Source organism: Bubalus kerabau, chromosome 5, assembly GCF_029407905.1.
Source record: "Bubalus kerabau isolate K-KA32 ecotype Philippines breed swamp buffalo chromosome 5, PCC_UOA_SB_1v2, whole genome shotgun sequence".
In the NCBI taxonomy this organism is placed as follows: domain Eukaryota; kingdom Metazoa; phylum Chordata; class Mammalia; order Artiodactyla; family Bovidae; genus Bubalus; species Bubalus kerabau.
Genome location: NC_073628.1, coordinates 16,171,547 through 16,195,519, shown reverse-complemented (window position 1 = coordinate 16,195,519; position 23,973 = coordinate 16,171,547). Strand labels below are relative to the sequence as shown.

General features: G+C 45.0%; 1 long non-coding RNA gene across 1 annotated transcript; it reads left to right on the top strand.

Annotated features, from left to right (window-relative positions):
- The first annotated feature begins 12,699 nt into the window (after positions 1-12,699).
- LOC129653675 (uncharacterized) lies at positions 12,700-15,725 on the top strand. Its single transcript, XR_008715192.1, has 3 exons — positions 12,700-12,839; positions 13,696-13,807; positions 15,444-15,725. It is a non-coding gene; the product is annotated as an uncharacterized LOC129653675 (long non-coding RNA).
- Positions 15,726-23,973: the final 8,248 nt, after the last annotated feature.

Below are 23,973 nucleotides of genomic sequence, written 5' to 3'. Positions count from 1 at the left end.
CCCTCCTTCACCTGCCTTTTAAAGGTGCTTTGCTAAAACTCTTCGGGGAGCATGGGGTTTTTTAGGGCCTGAGCCACCTGTCTCCTTGCATAGACCTGCAACAAACCTTTGTCTGCTTCAAATTCCAACGTTTCAGTTTGCTTGGCCTCACTGTGCATCCAGGACATAAACTTGCATTAGCAATTTTCCCCCTTTTTTCATCCAGCATCCTATGGAATAGACACTGTCCCTCTACCCTCTGGAAGCTGTTTAGGCCTTGTGACTTGCCTAGTTCTGAGCCCAGGCCTGGAGGGGCTTGCTACCTCCCTTGTGCTCTCAAAAAACAAGCCCAGGCTGGTCTCCTGGAGACTTTGAGATCCTGTGGACCAGAGCTGGGCCACTGCATCCAAGGCCTTCTTGGACCAGCCACATTCCCCCCCGGCCCCCCACCCAGGCTGAGCTAACAGATAATGAATGTTCTCTGCTTTATGCCACTGGGATTTGTATATTTGCTTCGTTTTCCCACACAGAATTATAGATAATGGATTTTAAAAGCAATAGATTACACCCTCATGTGTCCAACTATAACTACTGATCGAGAACTTAAGAATTTCTTAAAAAGTTACTCTTCCTGTGTTTGTCTAGCTGATTCAGTTCAAGGCTATTCCTTCAGCCTAGCACTTCTCTAATTATGATGTGAGACCAGCTATTTTTTTGAACATGTTTCTTTGCATTTTTTAGTTTTTTTATTTAAAATCATTAGAGGTTAATAAGAAGTTGTAAAAAATTGAATAACACAGAGAGGACAAGGACTGGGGGCATTGGTTCTTTTTCCAAACCTCTGTGGATTAAACGCTATTATAAAATACAACAGAAATTAATTACAAGGAAATGAAAAAAAAATTTTAAGGCATAAAATACTAGCTTGAATTATTTATAAGATTCAACAGAGCAGATGAAAAGTTACAGAAACATTTATGAAAACTTCTAAATGCTCATTTTCAGTTTGCATACACATCTCATCACAGACCAGTGACAAGCGTTTCACGGCCTGGCATGGGTCCACAGACCACACTTAAGTAGCATCACTTTAAACCCTTCTGGAGATATTCTGAGATGAAAAATGAAAACTAAGCTTGAGCATAGCAGGGATAATTTTGGTCTCGAATGATCCTATCATGAAGCAGGTCTCCTGTAGAAGATATTATTTAAACATCTTCTACCCTAAGTGCTATAAAAGTGTGTTTCTATGGTTTGTAACCCTGGATGATGGGAAGAAAAATCATAAAGCAAGCTTGAGCCTCTCAACAGGAATTTTCCTCTGCTGATTATCACCACCATTGAAACACACAAGCAAAACAAAATAAGCAGAATCGAAGCACAACCAAAACCAAGGCTCTGTCTGTACTGAAGTGCAGACATTCCATAGATTGGCTGGAAATAATACGAGTCAGAAAAAACGTATTGTTGGTTAATCTGCCCTTGATAGAAGACTGGGTCTTTGGTTTGTTTTACTGTTGTTGTTTAACTCTGTAAACTTGATTAAGTAGGGGAGACACGTTGAGCCGATAAGAGTTAGACTCTAGAGTTTCCCCCACCTCCGTTCCTGGATCATGGGGCTGTGGTACATCTTGACGATCAAGTCCCCCATTTCTTCTTTAAAATATTCATTTATTTATTGAGCTGCATTGAGTCTTTGTTGCATTGTGCAGGCTCTTTTGTGGCAGCACACAGATCCTCCAGCTGTGGCGTGAGGACTTAGCTGCTCCATGGCATGCAGGATCTTAGTTTCCCAACCAGAGATTGAACCTTTGTCCCCTGCATTGCAAGGCTCATTCTTAACCACTGGGCCACCAGGAAAGTCCCATGTTTCTGAGATAACTCAGGATAGAGACATAGTGAAAAACTAGATTCGTTCGAAAGGCAGAAATAGGAGAGGAATTATAAAAGTTCCGTCAGCAGACGAGGACTACTGAGGTTGGTGTAATATCCGAATTCATCATGATGATCCCCTGACACCCATATCTACTCCCCTGACTCTCTCCAGGATGAGAAATATGGGGCCCTGGTCCAAGGGAACTCTACCAGCCCCACAAGTCATTCCTGATGAGGAAGAGCTGGCATAATGGCAGTGGAGGAGCAGGTAATTTGTGCCATTTTTCTCTTTTCTCCCTTGTCCGCTTGCCTAATAAATGGACTTCTTTTCCCTAAGTGTTAAAATAGAGTGTTTAATTTGGTTGGAGCATGCAGAAGGACAGGAAAATGGCTGAGATCCTCTGTACAGTATGGAAATCTTAGCTCAGTGTCAACCGGCAACTCCTTTCTGCAGCCATTCCTACCCCTTTCCAGCCCATTTTCCTCTGAAAAGGCAGATCTGATCATATCACGGTCATATTTTAGGATTCAGTGATTTCCCAGGCACCTTAGAATAAAGTTCCAACTCCTCAGAATGGTTTCCCTCATCTGAAGTGACTGAGTCCCTAATCAATACCTCATCACCATACAATCTCCCTCTCTCTCCTCTGGCCCCTGCACATTGGCCTTTTCACTTTCCTCAAACTTAATCAAGCTATTCCCCTCTGTTTTGGGAGGTTAGGGGCACCTTGCAGCTTGTGGGATCCTAGTTCCCCAGTGAGGGATGGAACCTGGACCATATGCAGAAAAAGCACAGAGTCCCAACCACTGGATACCAGGGAAACCCCACCTCTCCCGTTCTGGACATCCATTCCACCCTGGCCCCTTTCCTCCTAACTTCTCACTTTTCATTTCTCATCCTTCAACTCCCAGACTAAATTAAACCCCCAAAACATTCATTCTGGGCACTTTAGGCTCCGCCTAACCCAGACGCAGGTCAGGAAACAACAGTTAGAACTGGACATGGAACAACAGACTGGTTCCAAATAGGAAAAGGATTACATCAAGGCTGTATATTGTCACCCTGCTTGTTTGACTTATATGCAGAGTATATCATGAAAAATGCTGGGCTGGAAGAAGCACAAGCTGAAATTAAGACTGCCGGAAGAAATCTCAATAACCTCAGATATGCAGATGACACCACTCTTATGGCAGAAAGTGAAGAGGAACTCAAAAGCCTCTTGATGAAAGTGAAAGAGGAGAGCGAAAAAGTTGGCTTAAAGCTCAACATTCAGAAAACGAAGATCATGGCATCTGGTCCCATCACTTCATGGGAAATAGATGGGGAAACAGTGCCAGACTTTATTTTTTGGGGCTCTAAAATCACTGCAGATGGTGCCTGCAGCCATGAAATTAAAAGACGCTTACTCCTTGGAAGGAAAGTTATGACCAACCTAGATAGCATATTCAAAAGCAGAGACATTACTCTGCCAACAAAGGTCCGTCTAGTCAAGGCTATGGTTTTTCCAGTGGTCATGTATGGATGTGAGAGTTGGACTGTGAAGAAAGCTGAGTGCCGAAGAATTGATGCTTTTGAACTGTGGTGTTGGAGAAGACTCTTGAGTGTCCCTTGGACTGCAAGGAGATCCAACCAGTCCACATGTATACCTGTGACGGATTCATTTTGATATTTGGCAAAACTAATACAGTTATGTAAAGTTTAAAAATAAAATAAAATTTAAATAAATAAATAAAGCAGATCAGTCCTGGGTGTTCATTGGTAGGACTGATGCTAAAGCTGAAACTCCAATACTTTGGCCACCTCATGCAAAGAGTTGACTCATTGGAAAAGACTCTGATGCTGGGAGGGATTGGGGGCAGGAGGAGAAGGGGACGACAAAGGATGAGATGGCTGGATGGCATCACCGACTCCATGGACATGAGTTTGAGTAAACTCTGGAAGTTGGTGATGGACAGGGAGGCCTGGCGTGCTGCGATTCATGGGGTTGCAAAGAGTCGGACACTACTGATTGACTGAACTGAACTGAACTGAAACCATTGTTAAAAATTGAGAAAAATGGGTGCATCTTTTAAGTTCCATTAAAAATTATTTTGTTCTATAGTATTCCTGCCATGGAATACAGCTGGCCAGTGGTGTACAAACCAATATGTTGGCCAGACAAATATTTTGGTCAACTCATTTTAGTAAATATTCACAGTTCATCATTTGGAGTAGGAAATGGCAACCCATTCCAGTATTCTTGCCTGGAGAATCCCATGGACAGAGGAGCCTGGAAGGCTACAGTCCACAGGGTCGCAAAGAGTCGGACACAACTGAAGTGACTTAGCACAGCATAGCAGAGCATAAAAAAACTCATAACTACTCTTTCTGTATGATCTCATAATATTCAGTGAAAAATAGCTTTTAAAAATGAAGACAAAATAAAACCTGTTTCAGATAAACAAAAGCTGAAAGAATTTATTACCAGTATATCAGTCCTACAAGAAATATTAAAGGAAGTTATTTGGGCAGAAGAAAAGTTGTGGAATTATGGATCTACATAAAGAACTAAAGGGTTTTTAACATATTGATATTTCCTTTTTTCCTCATCTTTTAATTTCTCCAAAACAGAAGTGAATGTTCAAACAAAAAAATTGTCATGTATTATGGGATTTATAATATATGTAGATGTAAAATTTACCTTCCAAATAGCAAAGGATGAACAGGACAGTGTAGTGTTCTGTTCTAAGAATCTTACATTATATAAAAAATGATATAATTTTATTTCAAGACAGTCTATGATAAGTTTAGGTCATATTATAAACCTGAGAACAACTGCTAAAAAATAAAAATTAAATAAAGCGAGAGATGTAACTAGCCAGTAGTGGACATAAGATGGAATAATAGAAAATCCTTAATTAATCCAAAAAGTAGCAGAAAATGATGAACTAAGATCAAAGAGTGTATAAAACAAAAAAAAGTAAGCAACATGGTAGACTTAAATCCAAGCATATCAATAATCACATTAAATATGAATAGTCTAAATGCATCAAATAAAAGACAGAAATCATTAGACTGAATACATACTATTTGTTGTCTACAAGAAACCTCTTTACATCTGAAGACACAGACACATATGTTTAAAAAAATATATGTTAAGCCAACATTAACAATAAGAAGGCTGGAGAGACGATGTTAACTCAGACAATGGAGACATCAGAACAAGTGATATCACCAGGAATATCCAGGGACATTTCAAAATAAAGTGCTAAAGAATTGAAATTTTCAAATTCAGTCTGGTTAAAGAGAACTGCCATATCGGATTGCCAACTGAATCAAGTTGCACCCCACTGAAGCCAGTTTGGACCAAATTGAAAGAAATATAAAATGATCTACACACTCTCTTCCTCTTCTATTTCTAACATACACATCGACATTTGATTTCCTTTATCTGGGAAGCCTGCCTTTTACTTGCCTCAAGTTGCTTTTATTCCTCTTTATAACTTCAATTACTATCTCAGTCCAAGCAGCAGTTTAATATCTTGAGTTCCATGTTGTCCTTCCTTTCTTCTGTGTGTGTATCTGAGGAAGAACCTGCAAACTGTCCATCAGTATCACTTGACTCTTCTTCCTTCAATAACAGAGTTCCTGTGTCTTACCTGGGAACACTGGTACCCAGTTGAGGGCTGGTTTCTCAGCCTTGCTTGGCTGTGTGACCTTGTGACTAAGGTCTGCCACTTCCTGGTGTGCCTTAAAAGGAAGGGTATGTGTGTCCTATGCATCTATCTACTGGCTGCAAAACACTCTTAATAAAGAATCTGATATTTCTATTCTCATTTAAGCACTATATTTAGTGAGTCTCTTTGTAATAGCAGCTTAGAATAAATCCCAACTAATACAGCACTTCTGCAATTTTCTTTGCCCAAGAGAACAACTTGGGCAAAGTTGTTCTTTGCTCAACTATGGCAACTTTGCATAGTACTTCAAATTTCTTATGCCATCCTTGTGTCATCCTGATTTACAACAAGCAATTAGAAAGTGCTATCACTTTTTAGGGCTTCCCTGGTGGCTCAGTGGTAAAGAATCCACCTACCAATGCAGGAGACCCAGGTTCATTCCCTGGGTCAGAAAGACCCCTTGGAGAAGGAAATAGCAACCCACTCCAGTATTCTTGCCTGGAGAATCCCATGGACAAAGGAGCCTGGTGAGCTACAGTCCATAGGGCTGCAAAAGTCAGATAAGACTTAGTGACTAAACAACAACAATAACTTTTTAAGTGGGGACAGGGACTTTAAAAAGAGAATCCACTCCCTACTTTAATGCTTGCTAACTTTTGTCTGTGATAGAGTCAACACATTGTTTAAAAACAGGGCAGTTTTATTGACAGTCTTTAAGAAAGTAGAGACGCTCAAGAGATAAAGGGTAAATGTAGTTTTGCAGTAAGAGAAAATAATACACATATATAGATTCAAGTGTTAACCTGTGTGGTATGTGATGTGCTCTTGCCCTTCCAAACCTCTGTTGGTGTCTAATCAGTGGAAGAAGAATGAACATGCCTGCTCGCTGTACTGCACAGGATTTCCTAATTGCCTAACCATTTCCCTAGTCCGAAACCAGCTTTTTCCAGGCTCTCAGTTTCTGCTGCTCCTATATCCAGAACCTTCCATTTGTTCTCAGCATTTCCCTTCCAGTGAAACTCATGAAAGACACTGCTACCCTCCAGTCTCTGGCCATTAGGATCAGAATGATGAAGATAGTCTTGGAACATCCCGCAGAGCTGGTTCAAGTTCCTGCTGTCAAGTTATTTGGATCCTTCCAAACAGCCAGAGCTGCATCCTGTCCAGCCTCTCAACTTCTCTGTAGGCTTGGCCCTACATAACCTCTGAAAAATCTCTCAGAATAAACACTGTCTCAGATTAAAACCAAGATTCTCCAGAGGAACTGTTGAGCACCAACATGTTGCCTTACTTAAGCCATCCCTGGGTGGAGAATAATAACTGGGCTTGTGTGGAGACCCATTACTTGGCTTTCTACAAAGCTGCTTTATAGAACAAGCCCCAGGATAGCGTTACTTAATCAACAGCAGAGATGCAGAGAGAGAGTGTATGACAAACCAACGCTGTACGTGGCTTTTCCTAGCAGCAGTCGCAAGGTGAGTGAAAAAGAAAGTCCTCTAATCTCACCAAGCAGCCAGATTGATTCTAGTTCATTAATAGTTGCTGGAGTGGAGAGAGAGAGAGAAAGTGAGGGAACTGAATGCATCGTTGGCATCTGCACCCTTAATAGAGGTCAAGAAGCTCTTTCGAAGCTGCTCACAGCCCTGTGAATGCACTGAGCCAGAGCGTCTGGTCCCTGGCCTGGAGCCAGGATCAGCATCCAAGGCCTCAGGAAGATGAAGGACCTCAGATAGGAAGCCATGTGTCTTAGATTTGTCTACAGAATCCTCAAAACTCCAAATGAAAAGGAACATCTGAGTTACCTACCCAGATACTTAGCTCAATTTTATCTCATAGCTTTCCATCCAAATATTTGGCATCATATAAATGTATAGAGGTGACTCTAAGTTACCTACCAGCTTTATCTGCCAAAGAAAAGGAAAACTGAAAATGTGCCTGCAAAGGACATAAAATAACATTAAGTCAATTTGTTTTGGAGTGCATTTGCTTCTAACTCAACTCAGAATTGGTGGAGGTCAAGCACATCTATCTAGCCTAGATTGTTCCCTGAATCTCTTTTTATTCCTGTACCTGTTAATGAATATGCTAATGGTCTGAAAGAATGAAGGACTCACCCAGAGTACATACATATTTTGATTGCAGATGTATTGTTGTTTTACCAAACAAATATATACTTTGAAAATTGTTTAAAAATTGATTCAAGAGTAAAATACATGGAAATGGGCAGTTTGCTGAGAGGAGTAACAATCTTCTAAACAGATAACCAAGTCTCAATATATTGACTTTTAATATTAATTTGTATAGAGTATTGTGCTTTCTTTAAACCTTCACAACTACTTTCTGTTGGTGTGTGATTCACCCACAGGCAAGCAAGGTGCTACTCAGAGAAGCTTAGCTACAACTTCACAGCAACATTCTGCCAGGGGACACAATCCCTGAGTCCTGTCTTCTTCCCTGTGGCCCACGGTAACTTATGAGTTTTCCTTCACCAACCACACAAATAGGTACTAACTATCTATCATGGACTAGACATTGAGCTATTCTTAGTGATATAATACCAGAGAAGGCAATGGCACCCCACTCCAGTACCCTGCCTGGAAAATCCCATGGACACAGGAGCCTGGTAGGCTGCAGTCCATGCTAAGGGTCAGACACGACTGAGTGACTTCACTTTCACTTTTCACTTTCATGCATTGGAGACGGAAATGGCAACCTACTCCAGTGTTCTTGCCTGGAGAATCCCAGGGATGGGGGAGCCTGGTGGGCTGCCGTCTATGGGGTCGCACAGTCGGACACGACTGAAGTGACTTAGCAGCAGCAGCAGTGATATAATACATGCTCGTATAAGCATGGTCCTTCATCATAAATGACCCAGAACACCTCATGGGGCTTGGGAAGTGTGCTCTAGGAGATCAGGAAGTGGCAATCATGCCGACTTAAAAGGTAGAACTTAGTTGAAAGGAGGGCTTGCCCTGGGAAACAGAATAATATTATTCCAGCCGGATCTACAGCTGAGGGGACCCTGAGGGTATGTTTGAGGAACTCCAAGAAATATGGAAGAAAACAGAGAGTAGCAAGAAATAAGGCCAGGTGTGCACAGAGGTGAACGCTGCTGCCGGATCCATAAGGAATGTGGATTTAGACGACCCTAAAGACTTCTTCATAGAGAATTGGAAGATTTGGGTTTAGGAAAGATCGTTTTGACTGAAGATTGCAGAATCCATAGAGGGCGGGACAAAACCAGAAGGTTAGGAGGCCTGTTAGGGAGATGCTATAGTCATCATGAAAATAAGCCACATATGGGAATAAGTGCACACAGGTGTGTACAGGTGCACACAGCCTGCATCTTTTGCTGTCCCTCCCCTATAACACAAGCACCGCCACAGCTCAGGGCCCAGCCCAGTGAAGGAACCCTGGCCTCGGGCCCTTTCATGCTCCCATTCTCTAGACTCTGTCAGCGAGACAGCAATTTTGCTCGGTCATAAAAAAAGGTAAAGACGGTAATAACTGTGAAACTCACCCACGTATGTTCTAAATCTTCTGTGAGGTAGACACAGTTTTTTCTTGTAGAGAGAGAAATTTGAGATAAATAGCAGAGAATCAGTAAATAATTCAGCCTATGACCTTGATGCTTATTGATTCCTGCAGCTGTTTATCTTTCTCAAGGCTACCCAGGGCAGGGGGAAAAAAGACCTCCAAAAAACAATTATCACTTAATTATAAAATTGCTTGGCTTGGGAAAGCCTTCTGGTTGGTTGCTGAGGACTCCAAGGGGGTGAGTTAATCTCTATAAACCATACGGCCTGACTGAAGCTGCTGCTTAAAATTTCCAACCACTGCTTCATTACTCTCTGGTATGGATGATAAACAAAAAGAGAAGAAAGACCCACATTTTCTTCTCATTTTCAGACACTTAGGATGTTTAGCCAATCAGGTGGCTTAATGGCTGGCTACTTCTTACCCAGGGACTTGAATACGGAGGGATTCCAGCCATGGGGACACCAGATGTGGCCCACAGTGAACTGGAGAGCCATGCTGGTAGCAGGGGGTGGTGGTCAGGGGGGTGGTAATTTTAGTTCTGTGATTCCTGTGGTGATAGTCATACTACAGATGGGGCTGAAAAATCGAAAAGGGAAAGAACAAGATTTTTTTTTTACACAGAAATTATTTCTTCTTCAATCTCAGTTTGGGGGAAAGGTATAACTCTGAAGTCAGCCCTAGTTCTCTCCAATCGTTTCTTGAGAGGCAGGAATTTCTCATCACTAGTGTTAACAGCCACTGAGCAAGAGGTTTAGCCATGTCCACAGACAGGTTGAGAGGGTCAACCACCTGGAATATTGGATTCAGAGCTTATATACTCTTAGCCCAGCTCACCCTATTCCTTTATATTTATTATCTTATTCCTGTGATCGCTGGGCTCCCCACATGGCACTAGTGGTAAAGAACCTAGCTGCCAGTTCAGGAGACACAGGTTCAACCCCTGGGTTGGGAAGATCCCCTGGAATAGGAAATGGCAACCCACTCTAGTATTCTTACCTGGAAAATTCCATGGACAGAAGAGCCTGGTGGACTACAGCCCACGGGGTCACAAAGAGTCAGACACGACTGAGCACCATCCTTCCTTCCTTCCAGTGATCACTAAAATTGCTTGACTAGCAAACAAACAACCCTATTAAAAATGGCCAAAGGACTTGAATAGATGATATACAGACGGCCAAAAATCACATGAAAAGGAACTGGAACTCTTATGTCCTATATGTGGGAATGCAAAGTGGTGTAGTTTCTATGAAAAATAGTATAGAGTTTCCTTAAGAAACTGAAAAATAGAATCACCATATTTTCATTCAGCAATTCTACGCTGGAAAAGAATTGAACACAGAGTCTCAAACAGATACTTGTACACCCGGGTTCAAAGCAGCATTATTCACAACACCCAAAAGAAGGAAGCAACCCAGGTGTCCACTGATAGATGAATGGATAAATATATATAATGGAATATTATCCAGCCTTACAGAAGAAAGAAATTCTGGCACATATTATAACATGGATGAACCTTGAGGACATTATGCTAAGTGAAGAAAACCTGTCACAAAAAGATAAAACTGTACGGTTCCACTTATCAGAGATTCCCTAGAGTCATCAAATTCATAGAGACGGAAAGTGGAATGGTGGTTGCCAGGGGCTGGGGAAGGGGAGTTCTTTTTTAATGGACAGTTTCTATTGGTGGTTCAGGCCGTAAAGAATCTGAGGTTCAATCCATGGATCGGAAAGATTCCCCGGAGAAGGAAATAGCAACACACTCCAGTATTCTTGTCTGGAGAATTCCATGGACAGAGAAGCCTGGTGGGCTACAGTCCATGGGGTCACGAAGAGTCAGACACGGCTGAGCAACTAACACTTTTCTGTTTTGTAAGATAAAAAGTCTTCTCGAGATGGATTGCACAAAAATGTGAATGTACTTAAGACTGAACTGAACACTTAACAATGGTTATGATGGGGACTTCCCTGGTGGCCCAAAGGTTAAGACCTCACCTTCCAATGCAGAAGGTGCGGGTTCAATGCCCGGTCAGGGAGCTAAGATCCCACATGACTTGCAGCCAAAAAACCAAAGCATAAAACAGAAGCAATGTTGTAACAAATTCAATAAAAAGACTTGGTCCACATCAAAAAATCTTTTTAAAATGGTTAAATATTAAAGTGAATTTTACCCCAGTTAAAACTTTTTATAGAAAGCATGGCTAGCTTTTGGAAATGAGTCATGTTAAGCAGAATGGACAATCATGGAGCTCAATCTAGACTCCTCTTTCAAGTGCTGACTTAAGGGAAGAACTCCTAACTGCTCTCACAGTCTCCCTGTTTCTAAAGCATGATGGACAATAGTGCCTGTTTCTTATCTCTTCAAGGGGTGAGGTTAGGAGAGGGTGTTAAGAGCAAGAAGAGTGCCCAGTGGGTCCTAGAGACCAGCATTCTGCCTCCACCTGAACTGTGATGGGACTCAGCAGTTCATACATCATCTCTGGCAAAGGTGCCCAAGTACCTGCTTCCATGGGAACTGCCCCTCTCTCTGGCACTTGGCACACAGATATTCACAGCAAAATGGATAGCCCCCAGCATCCTGGGGAGGACTGCAGCTCTCCCACCTTGTAACTGAGGAGCTGAAGTCTGGGGGAAACTTGAGTCCAGGTCCTGTGACATGGAGACCAGAGCCTGCACTGTGCTCTCCACCTGCCTCTATCCCTCACGATCATTCCCCATGCATGGAATGCCCAGAGGTCTTTCTTCTACCCATCCTCCACCCCTGCCCCCCCTACTCCCCCTTCTCTGAGTCTCTTGCCAGATCATTCCAACACTTCTGGCCCCTTCTTCCTTATGTGCCTTAAACCCCACCCCCACACCTCACCAGCTCACTGGCTTCCTGGCAGGTCTTCAAACCCAGCTGGCACACCCCATCCTTTGGGACGCCCTGATGCTTCCTCTCCTGGGATAATGTCCCAGTGACTTACTACCCACCCCATCAGCTGAAGTGCCCATCCATCCCTCAGACCTTCTCCACAGACGGGGACCACTGTTTACCATACTTATCACCATCCAATGTGCCGAATGGTTTACAAATCTGTTTTTCGCCTGTCTGCCAAGGAGAAAGTAAGCTCCATGAGATGGAGAATTTGTCTTTGTCATCACTGGGGTGTAAGAGTTTGGTGCACGGTAGGGGATCAAAAATATGTTTGAATGAATGAATGAATGCCTTCTAGGTTCCCAGAGCCCAGCATGGAGCTGGATATAACTCTGTGTGGTTGATGACATGCTCTGAGAAACAACAGCTCTGTGGAGTGTCAATTGCTTGTGCTCAAAAAAGTGTCCTACCTATTGAATCTGGCAAGAATTCAGCTACATCAAGCCAAACACAAATTTTTTTCTTTCAGGACTTCTGCGATCACATCAATGCTTAGCAAGCAGTTCAAGGGGGCCGGACGTCATCCTGCTCCAGGAGGTGGAGCGTCATCTAGTTCCAGAGGCGGGGAGTCATCCAGTTCCAGAGGCGGGGCATCATCCATCTCCAGGGGCCGGGGCGTCATCCAGCTCCAGGGGCCGGGGCGTCATCCAGCTCCAGGGGGCGGGGCGTCATCCAGCTCCAGGGGGCCGGGCGTCATCCAGCTCCAGGGGGCGGGGCGTCACGCAGTTGGTGACTTACAATAGGGTTGGAGGAGTGGAGGAAGAGGTCACGAGTGGATACCTAACAACGTAAGACTATGTATAGGAAAGGCCGGACGTGATGAATACCAGAGGGCTTCAGGAAAGCGCGTCCAGTTATGGAAGGAAACGGCCAGGTTGGAAGTGACACCACTATCCTTTGGCAAGTGGGGGCTCAGGCACAGAAAGCGTTGCGGGTGGGGAGGGTTCGGCAGTGAGGAGCCCCACTGGGCCAGGTTGAGAGCAGTCAAGAAGACAGGACAGGAAAGACAAGGCCCGTCTGTGGTGGCTTTTAATGCTGGTCTAAGGAGTTTGGACTTTCACTTCCAGGCACCGAAGACTTCCTAACAAGAAAGTAACAGATCACACAGTGTATTTTGTGAGCTCAAAACCAGTGCTGAATGTAGACAAGATGGCCGCAGGGGGAGAGTCAGAAAGTGAATGAGGCAGTGTTTGGGGGGAACCCAGTGGATCAGGCTCTTCTCACATCCCTTGTTTCTGTTTCCCCTCCTCCTGGGACCTGTGCCTGCGTCTCCCTTTGGGAACCATTTCTCATCCGTTTCAAGCTCTGGGCTTCAGGCAGGGCCAGTTGCACCCCAACTCTCCAGGCAAGAGGGTCCCCTCCCCTGACCACACAGGTTGGCTCAAAAATATTCAAAGTCTCAAGCTGGTCCAGTGAGAATGAGCCCTTGTTCTTTTTCAGGAAATATTGCAGATGAAGCCTGGTCTTTGCACTGGGTTTGCCAACTGGAGGCTGAAGCCCAGAGAGGCTAAAGGCTACTTTGCCAGCACTGTGGAGAAAGGCATGAAACTGAACGAGAAGAAAGTCATGAGATGGGAGGGATATCGGAGGGGGCTGAGCCCTGGATTCAGCCAGGCCTGGCATGTGCTCTGTAGAAAAACAAAACCAAATGGAGTAAAGAGGCTAGAGTCTGCCAGGAAGGAGGGGGAGGAGGTGACTTTGGATGTCTTTCTAATCTCATCCTTTCACAGGATTTCCGTCTAGCTTGGCTGGTCCACACCGAAAGCAGCAGAAGAGGGAGGGCATGGGTATCCAGGAGAAGAGCCCCCCAGAGACAGGAGGAGTGGGCAGCCCTTGTCTGGGGTGAGTTGGTACATGCGAGGAAAGGCCAGGGGGCCAGTGTGGCCAGAGGCAGAGTGATGGGCCGGGGTCAGGTCATGTAAAGCTTTGCTGTCCCTTGAAGGGAGCTTGGCCTCCACTCTCAGAATGAATGGCAGCCATTAGAGCCACGAGTCAAGAAATGACAAGAGGCAACTGCTGTTTAAAAGGGTCACCCATGTCTGAAGACAGGGCAGGGGTGGGAGGCAAGGGAACAACCCATCCATTCAGCCAGTGGGATCTGAGATTCTGTCTTCAGACTTGCTACCAGGCAGGTAGGAAGAAACACCTGGAGGAGGGTGGGGGCTCTAGGAAAGATGGACGGGATACTGAACAGGGCAGGTATAGAGGAGCAGGCAAGCAGGAGAAAGGGCTCCAGGCTCAGGCTGGGCCCCCAGAGTGGGAAAGGGAGCGCCCGGAGCAGCAGCGGTCAGGTTTCCAGGGCAGGAAGGACACAAAGTTGCGGCAGTGGGTGGAAATGAGGTCTGACCAGGGCGGGGCAACCATGCTGGCCACACGCTAAACTCAGGACAGCGGCCGCCGTGTCCTTCAGCTCTTTCTGAGCTGTTGTGCGGAGGCTCCCGTGGTGGGCAAAGCCCATACAGGACTTCTAGAAAACCACCCTGCTTCCCACCTGCCTTGGCCCTGTGGTCCAGCCGGGGCCATGCACATCTATAATGGTCACCACCCAGCAACTCTCTCTCATTGGACCTGAAGCCAGACGCTTCTTCCCTCCACCACCATCCTCCCAATGCTTTTCTTATCTCTCCTCAGGAAGTACCAAAAATCAGACCAACCTCCAATGTCCATTTGAAGGGACCGTGGCCATCTGGGGGTGATGGGAGGGCAGAGCTGCATGTAAATTTCAGCTGTAAATATGAAGTCACAGTTGGTTCTGTAGCTGCGGGCACCTCCACTGAGGTCAGGAGGCTTCTTCTGCACAGAGAAAAAGTCAGAAATTGATCTTGCTTTTAGCATTTACCAGGCATTCTCTGAGGAGGCGACTTCATCAGCTGCGAGGTCTGTCTTTGCAAAAGACAGCATCTGGCTCAGCCTCCTCCCTCCCATCCCGCCATGGCTTGGCTGCAGCTCCCAGCTCGTCCTCTGTCTCTGGCTGCAGCTTTGAATTTGCACATCTCATTCCCAGCTTCTGGCTCACATCTGGAGCCAGTCCTGTCTCAGGGTTTGGCATGCGGTGGGTGCTCAACACATGTCTGTCCGGTGCTGGTGAATGAGTGAGTCATTGCTCCAGCCTGCCAGCCCCTGTGCTGTCTCACCACCTCTCATCTGCTCCCTGTCCTTCTCAGAAGACGTGCGAAAGACTCATCTCACACACCTCTCTCTCGGCCCGGGGAGGGGAGGAAGCTAGACTGGGGGCTCTTTTCTCCAAGTCCCTCAGCAAGTAGAGATTCCAGCTTTGCCAAAGGTTTCGTGCTGACTGCTGTGGGACTGCCAAAGTGGACCACAGCCCCTGCATCCCAGAAAACAGGGGTGGGACAAAGGCCACCAGCCTGGCTGGGAAGGGCTGGGCATCCAGCCTCTGTTCTGCCGATGCCCTCACCTCTGTGACGCAGACCATCACTCAGCTTTTGAAATCTCTGTTTTCTCATCCATAAATGAGTGTTGGGTGGATGATGTGCAGGCCCTACTGATGGAGGATTTCAGGATCGGAGATGAAGGAGCAGCTGTCAGAGCCGACAAGCAGGAGGATGCTGAGCATGTGAGACCAGAGTCCTGCAATGAGAAACACTTGACTCCCGTCCTGGCTATACCACTCACCCTACGACTTTGAATGTATCAGTTCACCTTTCTGACCTTCAGATTTGTTTCTGTGTAAAATGGGAACAGTAATAGCACCACCCTCATAGAGATGTGAACAAGAATAAATAGTTAATGTATTAAATAGTTATTGTCATATTAAGGCATCAAACTACAGTCAAACCTCAATATGTTAACATCCTAGTGGGAATTCCCTGGCGGTCCAGTGGTTAGGACTCCACGCTTTCACTGCTGAAGGACCAGGATCAGTCTCTGGTCTGGGAACTAAGATCCTGTAAGTTGCATGGTGCAGCCAAATGACAAACAAATAAACATGCCTAGCGACCAGATCAATAGTCTAGAGCACGGTTACACAGCAGAACTTTCTACATATCTGGATTAAAACAGCAGCCACCGGCCACTCATGTCTTCTTTATAAGCAGTTTCATTGTGGCTAATGTGACTGAGAAACTGAATTTTTTATTTGACTTCATTTTAATTATTTTACATCTAAATAGCCATTTTATTTCAATGTTATATAGCTAGCAGCCCATACATCAGACAGAACAGGTCTATATGTTAAGAATTACCAAGGCTTCTAAAGGTGTGGTAAGGTATGGCACATCCAGACAGTGGAATGGTGTCACCATTAAAAAGAAGTAACCCGTCAAGCCATGAGAAGACATGTGCACAGTCTCTCAGTCGTGTCTGACTCTTTGCAATCTCATAGACTGTTGCCCACCTAGCTCCTCTGTTCATGGAATTTTCCAGGCAAGAATACTGGAGTGGGTTGCCATTTTATTCTCCAGGGGGAAAACATGGGGGAGCCTTAAATGCCTCTTGCTACTGAGGGAAGGAAGCCAATATGAGAAGCCTACACACTGTACAATTCCAACTGCGTGACATTCTGGAAAAGGCCGATTCTATGGGGACAAGAAAAAGATCAGTGGTTGTTGGGTTGAAGGAGGGGGAGAATGACTAGATGGAGCCCAGAGGGGAGGGGCTGTGGGCAGTGAAACTATTACCGCTTTGCATGGTGCTGTGATGAGGACACGTGTCATTACGCATTTGTCGAAACCCACAGAATAAGTGACACCAAGAGGGAACCTTCATGCACACGACAGTGGTGTGTCTGTGCAGGGTCATCACCTGTGACAAAGGCACCACAGTGGGGGGAGCTTGGGGATGAAAAACCTCTGTGTTTTCTGGTTGATTTTGTGGTCAACCTAAAACTTCTCTAAAAAAGAATGTCATTAAAAAAAATAATAATAAGAGTTGTTGTTTAGTCACCAAGTCATGTCCGACTTTTTCGAACCAATAGACTGTAGCCCACCAGGCTCCTCTGTCCATGGGATTATCCAGGCAAGAATATTGGAGTGGGTTGCCATTTCCTTCTCCAAAGAAAAAAAAGAGAGAGATGAAGAAATGCTTGGAAGAAGTGGTGTTTGAAGCGAGTTCTCAGGAATGGAGATGTGAGTTCTCATGAAAGACAGAGGCCGTGTTTGCAGTGTCCAGCAGTGCTCAGGGCCTGGGAGTCAGGCAGGGAGGAGGGGGGCGGTCAGAAAACGGGGCTTTTACAGGAGGGAAGTGGGTGACAGGCTGCAAAGCCCCTGGAGAAGCCTGAATTCCAGGTTAAAGAGCCTAAATGTATTCAGCAGCCAATGGAGTCCCTGAAGATGTTCACCCGGGACTATGAGATACCAAAAAGTGTTTGAGAAATATTAATATCCTAAAGAAGCATGCTATTGGAACTTTTAAGTTTTTTGAGAGTTGGGTCTGTGTCGTTAAGTTAAATCACGCAAAATTCCTATTATCACACCAGGAGCTCAGAAGGGCTTAAAACAATTTAATTCAAATAAATAGATAACTCAGCTTAGGATCACACTGCTTTATCAGACTCTTCCATTACCAATGTGATATCTCCCATATTGCCCAGAAAAGTACAAGCATCTAGGGACTCCTGCTTGATGGATTTGTGTAAATGTATCTAAAAAGAGGCGCACAATGTAGCTTCACCAGCACTGGGGACTCAGCATTCAGAATGCTTAAGTGTCCAGAAAAGATTTCCATTTGTGGTCTCCCACCAAGCACTATCTTCAAAGGTCCCCAGATTTATTATTTCATCAACAGATCGGAGAGGGGAGTTTGTATGAGATCAAACAAGCACGACTACTATGGGAAGGCTGGCAGGTAACAGTGAATAAATTGCCCGATAGAAAATGTCAAAAGTTAACATCAAGCGGTGGAGGGGTTGGGGAGCACACAGATCTGAGTACAAATGACTGAGCCTTTCTGGGAGCCAATTCTTTATATGGTCCAGTTAATGCATTATAAGAGACTCTGGGCTCAGAAACCCACTGAGACCCAGTGAAACCCATTAACTCAGAATATATCCTTTACTAAAAAATTATAAAAAGCATCTCTTATTTTCTATACCTCTCCTCTTTTCTGGTATCTTCCTCTCTCTCTCTGTCTCTCTCTCTCTCTCTCTCTCTCACACACACACACACACACACACCTATTGCTGTATGCTTACTTTTTTTCTACCCTGAGTAAATCCCTTGTTCTTTTACGTCTCACTCTTTACATCTCCTTTTAAGGGTATTGTCCCGATAGTTAAAGTGTCTTCCAAGGTAAAGAGTTATATTCGCTTTGTCTATTGCCAGTGCCTTGCAGACTCAGACTCAATATAAGAAAGAGAGTTGCCATGTCTCCCATCAATGCCTGTTCTCATGAGCAGGGCCTCAGTCCTGAATCAGTTATTGTGTGTTTCAACAAGAGAGTAATGAGCAGTTCTGGAACATTCAGCTTGGGGTCTGAAAGTATGTTCATGTGAACCATCTCACACTTTCACCTTGCGCCCACTCAACACCATCTTCCAAGAGGCAGCCTTTCCCACAAAACTACAAATGACCACCCATCCTGGTTCTGTCTCAATTTTGCAGCACTTTTTACTATTTGACATCAGAATAAATATTTCTTTGTCAATAGCCTATATACTCCATTCAGATACGTGTTCCATTACATTTGGAATTCTCAGCAGCAGCACCAGGAGATGGATACAATTAATAACTACATTTTCTAGGGATTCCCCTGGCAGTCTAGTGGTTAGGACTCCATGCTTCCACTGCAGGGAGCATGCCAAGTCTTGCAGCCAAAAAAAAAAAAAAAACCTAAACCTTGCACTTTCCAGATGGAGACACTGCTGTAAGGTTATGGGGCAAGGAGCTCTACCAAGGTGGTACAGCCATGAATCGCAGAGTAGAGACTGCACCCCAGGCCTGTTTTCAACTCTAGAGCAAGTGCTCCCAGCTAGAGCCTCCAGGCTGCAGGCAGTGAATTCTAGGTTATATGTTTATATCCCACGGAAGTCAGGCTTGAAAGAGGCTTCAGTGTCAAGACTATAACGGCTTGAAAAACGACTTTCTCCCACCTTACCTTCCTAGGGAGACATGCCAGAGAAGAAACGAATTCTGAAAATGAAAGTGTTAGTTGCTCAGTCGTGTCTAACTCTTTTTGACCCCATGGACTGTAGCCTGCCAGCCTCCTCGTCCATGGAATTCTTCAGGCAAGAATACCAAAGTGGGTAGCCATTCCATTCTCCAGGGGATCTTCCCGACCCAGAGATCGAACTCGAGTCTCCTGCATTGCAGGCAGATTCTTTACCATCTGAGCCACCAGGGAAGCCCAACTCCTATAAAAACACAGACTACCAGAAATTCTCAGAGTACAAGTTCTTCGAAGACAGAAGCCATGTTGCCCCATTTTGGCAGCCAAAATAGGCAGCTCTCTGTACAGTGGCTTCGTGTAGCATGGAGCCTAATCAACAATCTGTTTATTTTTATTCCCATGCTTCTAGGAGGTTCCCAGCTTCTCCAAAAATAGTAGCTGGCTTGTTAGCAAAATCCAAGAAGCATCACTTTATTTCTCAGAATCAGACTTGATCTGCTGTGAGCTCCCAGCTATCAGTCTCAGTAATTTGGGGTCTCCCCTCATGGACTCTTAGAATGGTCCCATTCTTGGCTTTTTCTATGGCTACAGGCACTTTCGAAGGTCATCCCTCAGCACCAGCTCTTGTCCTTGTCATCCGCCATCCATCCCTTGGTCTTTGAAGATGTCCCTCCACTACAATCCTCCTTGTAGAATCCAAGCCTCACACCTGGGATGCGGCAAGGAACTGGTCCCTTCGCTCACTTCTGTCTGGAGGGCTCCAAGTCGGTCTCTGAATGTACGGCTTCCTCCTTTGTGATGCTCACCAACCATCCATGCCTTCCACTTCTGGAATGAGGCCACGCCATCCTCCTCAAAAAGACTCTGCAGATGTCACTACATCTGCATCTTCCTGAGGTTGGAGGGACAGGAAATACAAAATCCAGTTACTTTCTCAAAATCTAATCAACCTGTTATCAATAGTTTGTATATTAGATTCATGTGCTTTTACAAAGTTTTCATCAAGCCCCTTCACACTCTGACCCTTTGGGCTGTCAGGTTGGCCCCACATTTGGCTCACAAATAGATCTGCTGTAGTGAAGGAGGAACTGTTGTCTTCCCTCCAATAGCAGCAGACACAGGATTTCTCCTGGGATCCTATCACACAGTCTGGTTCTCCTGCTGCTCAGGCGCTCAGTCGTGTCTGACTCTATGTGACCCCATGGACTATAGTCCACCAGGCTCCTCTGTCCATGGGATTCTCCAGGCAAGAATACTGGAGTGGGTTGCCATTTTCTTCTCCAGAGGCTCTTCCTGACTCAGGAATTGAACCTGTGTCTCCTGTGTCTCCTGCATTACAGGTAGATTCTTTACCCACGGAGCCATCGGGGGTTTCGCTTGATGACTGGAAACAACCCCCACCAGGAAAGTAGCCCTCAGTGAAAAACGGAGCCTGAGAGAGAGGGGGTCCCGTGGCAGAGCTGCTGGGGACTGTGCTCCAACCAGCACTGGTTAATATTGGGTGCCACTGGGGTACCCCTGTTGACTCTGGATAGCTGAAAAGGCTCCAAACCTTCTGCTCCTAACACTTCTCTAACACCTTTCCTAATCCACAGCTGTGAGAAAGCTGGGTGGGCAGGCTAAATAAATTAATAAGTAGTTTCTTCATAGAATACTCAGCTCAGCACAGCTGGAAAGCATACCAGGATGGGTCTTAGAATAAAGCAGCCTAAGGAGGTTTCTTTTTCTTCCCTGCCCTGGAGCAGAACATGCTGCGAATGGCAGTCAGGCAGTGGATCCAGTTACAGAGCACCTACTGTACACAGAGGATCGTCTTGGTCCAGATGAAGAGAAAAGTAGCTAACTGGGAAGACAAAGGGCTCTTGGGATGTCCTGAACCCCATGGCAATGGTCCTTAAATTTTCTGAACATGTAAAGTGCAGCACAAATAATAAACAATGAGCCTGTGTCAGAGGGGAACTTCAAAGCCAACAAAGGCAGAAGGCATTCCCTTTGCTTTAATCCTGACATCTACTGTGTTTTCAGCTTACTTCCTCTGGCTTTTTTTAAATGTTATTTTTTAAATTCTTATAAAAGTCACGTAATACAAAGCATGCTATTTAAACCATATTCTGTCCAGTTCAGTGGCACTAAGTGCATTCACATTGTTGTGCAACTCCCTCCATCATCCAGCTCCCATATTCTTCACCTTCCTCAACTGAAACTCTGTCCCCATTAAACACTAAGTTCCCGTGTCCCCTCCCCACTCCCCAGCCCCCAGCCCCCAGCCCCTGGCATCTATCAAAGTACTTTCTGACTCTATGAATTTGACTATTCTTGGTACCTTGTATCAGTGAAATCAAACAGTATTTGTGTGCAGCTAATGTATATTGAAATGCATTTTTAAAGTTAATATATGTCTTAAGGGCTTCCCTGGTAGTTCAGTCAGTTAAGAATCACCTGAAAAATGCAGGAGATCAGAGTTCGGTCCCTCGGGTGGGGAGATCTCCTGGAGGAGGAAATGGCAACCCATTCTAATATTCTTGCCTGGGAAATCCTATGGACAGAGGAGTCTGGTGGGCTACAGTCCATGGTGTTGAAAAAAGTTGGACATGACTTAGCAACTAAACCATCACCACCAATATATATTCTACAAATGTTATACCTTCTTTTTTTCCCCCTGTGCTAAACAGCAGGTTCTCATTAGTTACCTATTTTATACATAGTAGTGGGCATATGTCAATCCCAGTCTCCTGATTTATCCCACCTCCCCTTTCCCCCCTTGGTGTCCAAACATTTGTCCCTCTGGCTTTTGAGTGTTTGAGTGGTGAAAGAGACTGAACATTGAGGCCTCAGTCACTCAATACTTGACAAAGGAATAATAAAAAATAACTGGCCCCTGCCATAATGGTTTACTAGTTTCGTAAGATCTGGTTGAGAGGGTTTCTGATCGATTTTAAGATATGAATATTATCTAAGTTAGGGTGTGTACGGGAGATGGTAGATGACTGAGCTGAGCCATCAATGATGAATGGGTACAGTCAGCCAAGCATCTCTCAAACATCTATTGAATGTTTCTTACGTCAGGTGTGCTAGGCACTGAGAGTAAAATAACTAAGATACATTCCCTGCCCTTGAGATACTCAAGGCTAGTGCAGGAGACAGAGAAATTAGCAAGTAGCTGTCATATGGTTTTCAGATGACTTAGTATGTCACTGTGGCCCGCATGGGATACTGTGGGGACAAACAGTAGACAAAGGTGGAAGGCATTAAGGAAGAGTTCTAGAAAGAAGAGATCCTTGAGCTAAGTCTTCAAGTACAGGAAGAAATTAACCAGCTGGAGAAAAATGGGAAGGATGAGCCAGCCAAAGTATGCAGCAGATACAAAGGTTTAGAGAGAAATGAAGAAATCAAGAGCATTCGGAGAATTTCCACTAGTTCTTTGTGATTGAAATATAAGCTCAGTGTAGGAGTGGCAAGTCATAGGTCTAAATCATATTCAGAAAATCTTGTGAGTCATGCCAAGTAATTTATACTTTATCCTGAGGTTTGAGAGTGAGCCTTTGGGGTACTGAAAGAGGAGAAGGATTGACAGAAATAAGGAAATATCAGTCTCACATAATAAAGAGGAGAGAGAATGGATAAATAGGGTGGAGCCTGGAGTCAGGGAACCTGTTTAGCGACGGTTCAGAAATTACAGGTAAGAATAGGTAAGGCTCTAAATTGAAAACTAGCAATAAATGGCAATGATGAACATTTAGAAGTGTTTGATTCTCACGCATGGTTTCCTCATTGATAATGAACCACACAGCACACCACCAGGAGTGCTAATTTCACTATAATAACAGTATTACTACCCACACTAAAATAGCAAGCTCGTCTGGAAACCTAACCAATGCACACGGCATTTTTTTTCTTACATTCCCATTATCAGCAGGAAAGGATGCTGCTCTGCTTTTGCCTAAAACGTCTCCTCGTTCTGATTTAAATAGGAGCTGGTAGAGAAAGGCACTTGCTTTCTGGTGACTTTGGATCTGGTGGGTTTATTCACACTGAGACGTGAACTGGCCTCACATGTTGTCCTTCTCTGCACCTCCTCTTCTGCTCCCTCCCCTCCCTGCTGCAGACCAAGATTTAACATGAGCTGAAGGACCATGGACACTCTGATCTTCAAATCTCTGGTGTGGCTGACATTAAGAGGGAAGAGGGATAGGAGGTCTTTAAATGCTCATAAAGTCACATCCAAGGTCAATGGGCCATAGAAAGGCGATGCTATAGGGTCTCTGCATGATCTTCCCCGCACAGAGACTATCCTCTGTTGGGGGACTTGGCATAGACTCCCAGTCACTCCAGTGGGAGCTGGGGGAGCACAGAGCCCAGACCTTTGAGTCAGATAGATCCAGTGCCTAGTCCCAGTCTGGCTTCTTGTCTCCAATGAGGGTGGGAGAGAGACCTGTGTGTGATCAGAATTATGGGAGATGACGAGGGTGGAGTGCCCAGAACAGGGTTTCTCAACCAGGGCTGATTCTGCCCCAGAGGACATTGATCATGTCTAGGAAGTCTGGGGTTGTCACAGTGAGGTGGGAGAGGCAAATGCCACCAGCGTCTAGTAGGTAGAAACCAAGGGTGCTGCTGAACTTTGTACAATGCACAGGCTGGTCCCCCACAGCCAAGAGCTATCCTGCTCAGAATGCCAAAGGTGCCAAGGTTGAAAAGCACTTGTCTAGTTCCATGAATAGGAGAACTCCTTCCATGAGCAGGAGTTCTGCTCTCCTATGATCCCTCCCCCTCCTCGAATATAGATTAAAATCAATACCCCTGAGCAGAGATATCCACCCTATGGGACACCCTCTGACTGCCAACTGGAGAGACTGACCCCAGTCCTTCTCCATCATGATTAAAATGACTGGTTGTGAGGAGTTGACGCCTTCTGGCTCCAGCTTGTTTATTTTCCTCCCTATGAT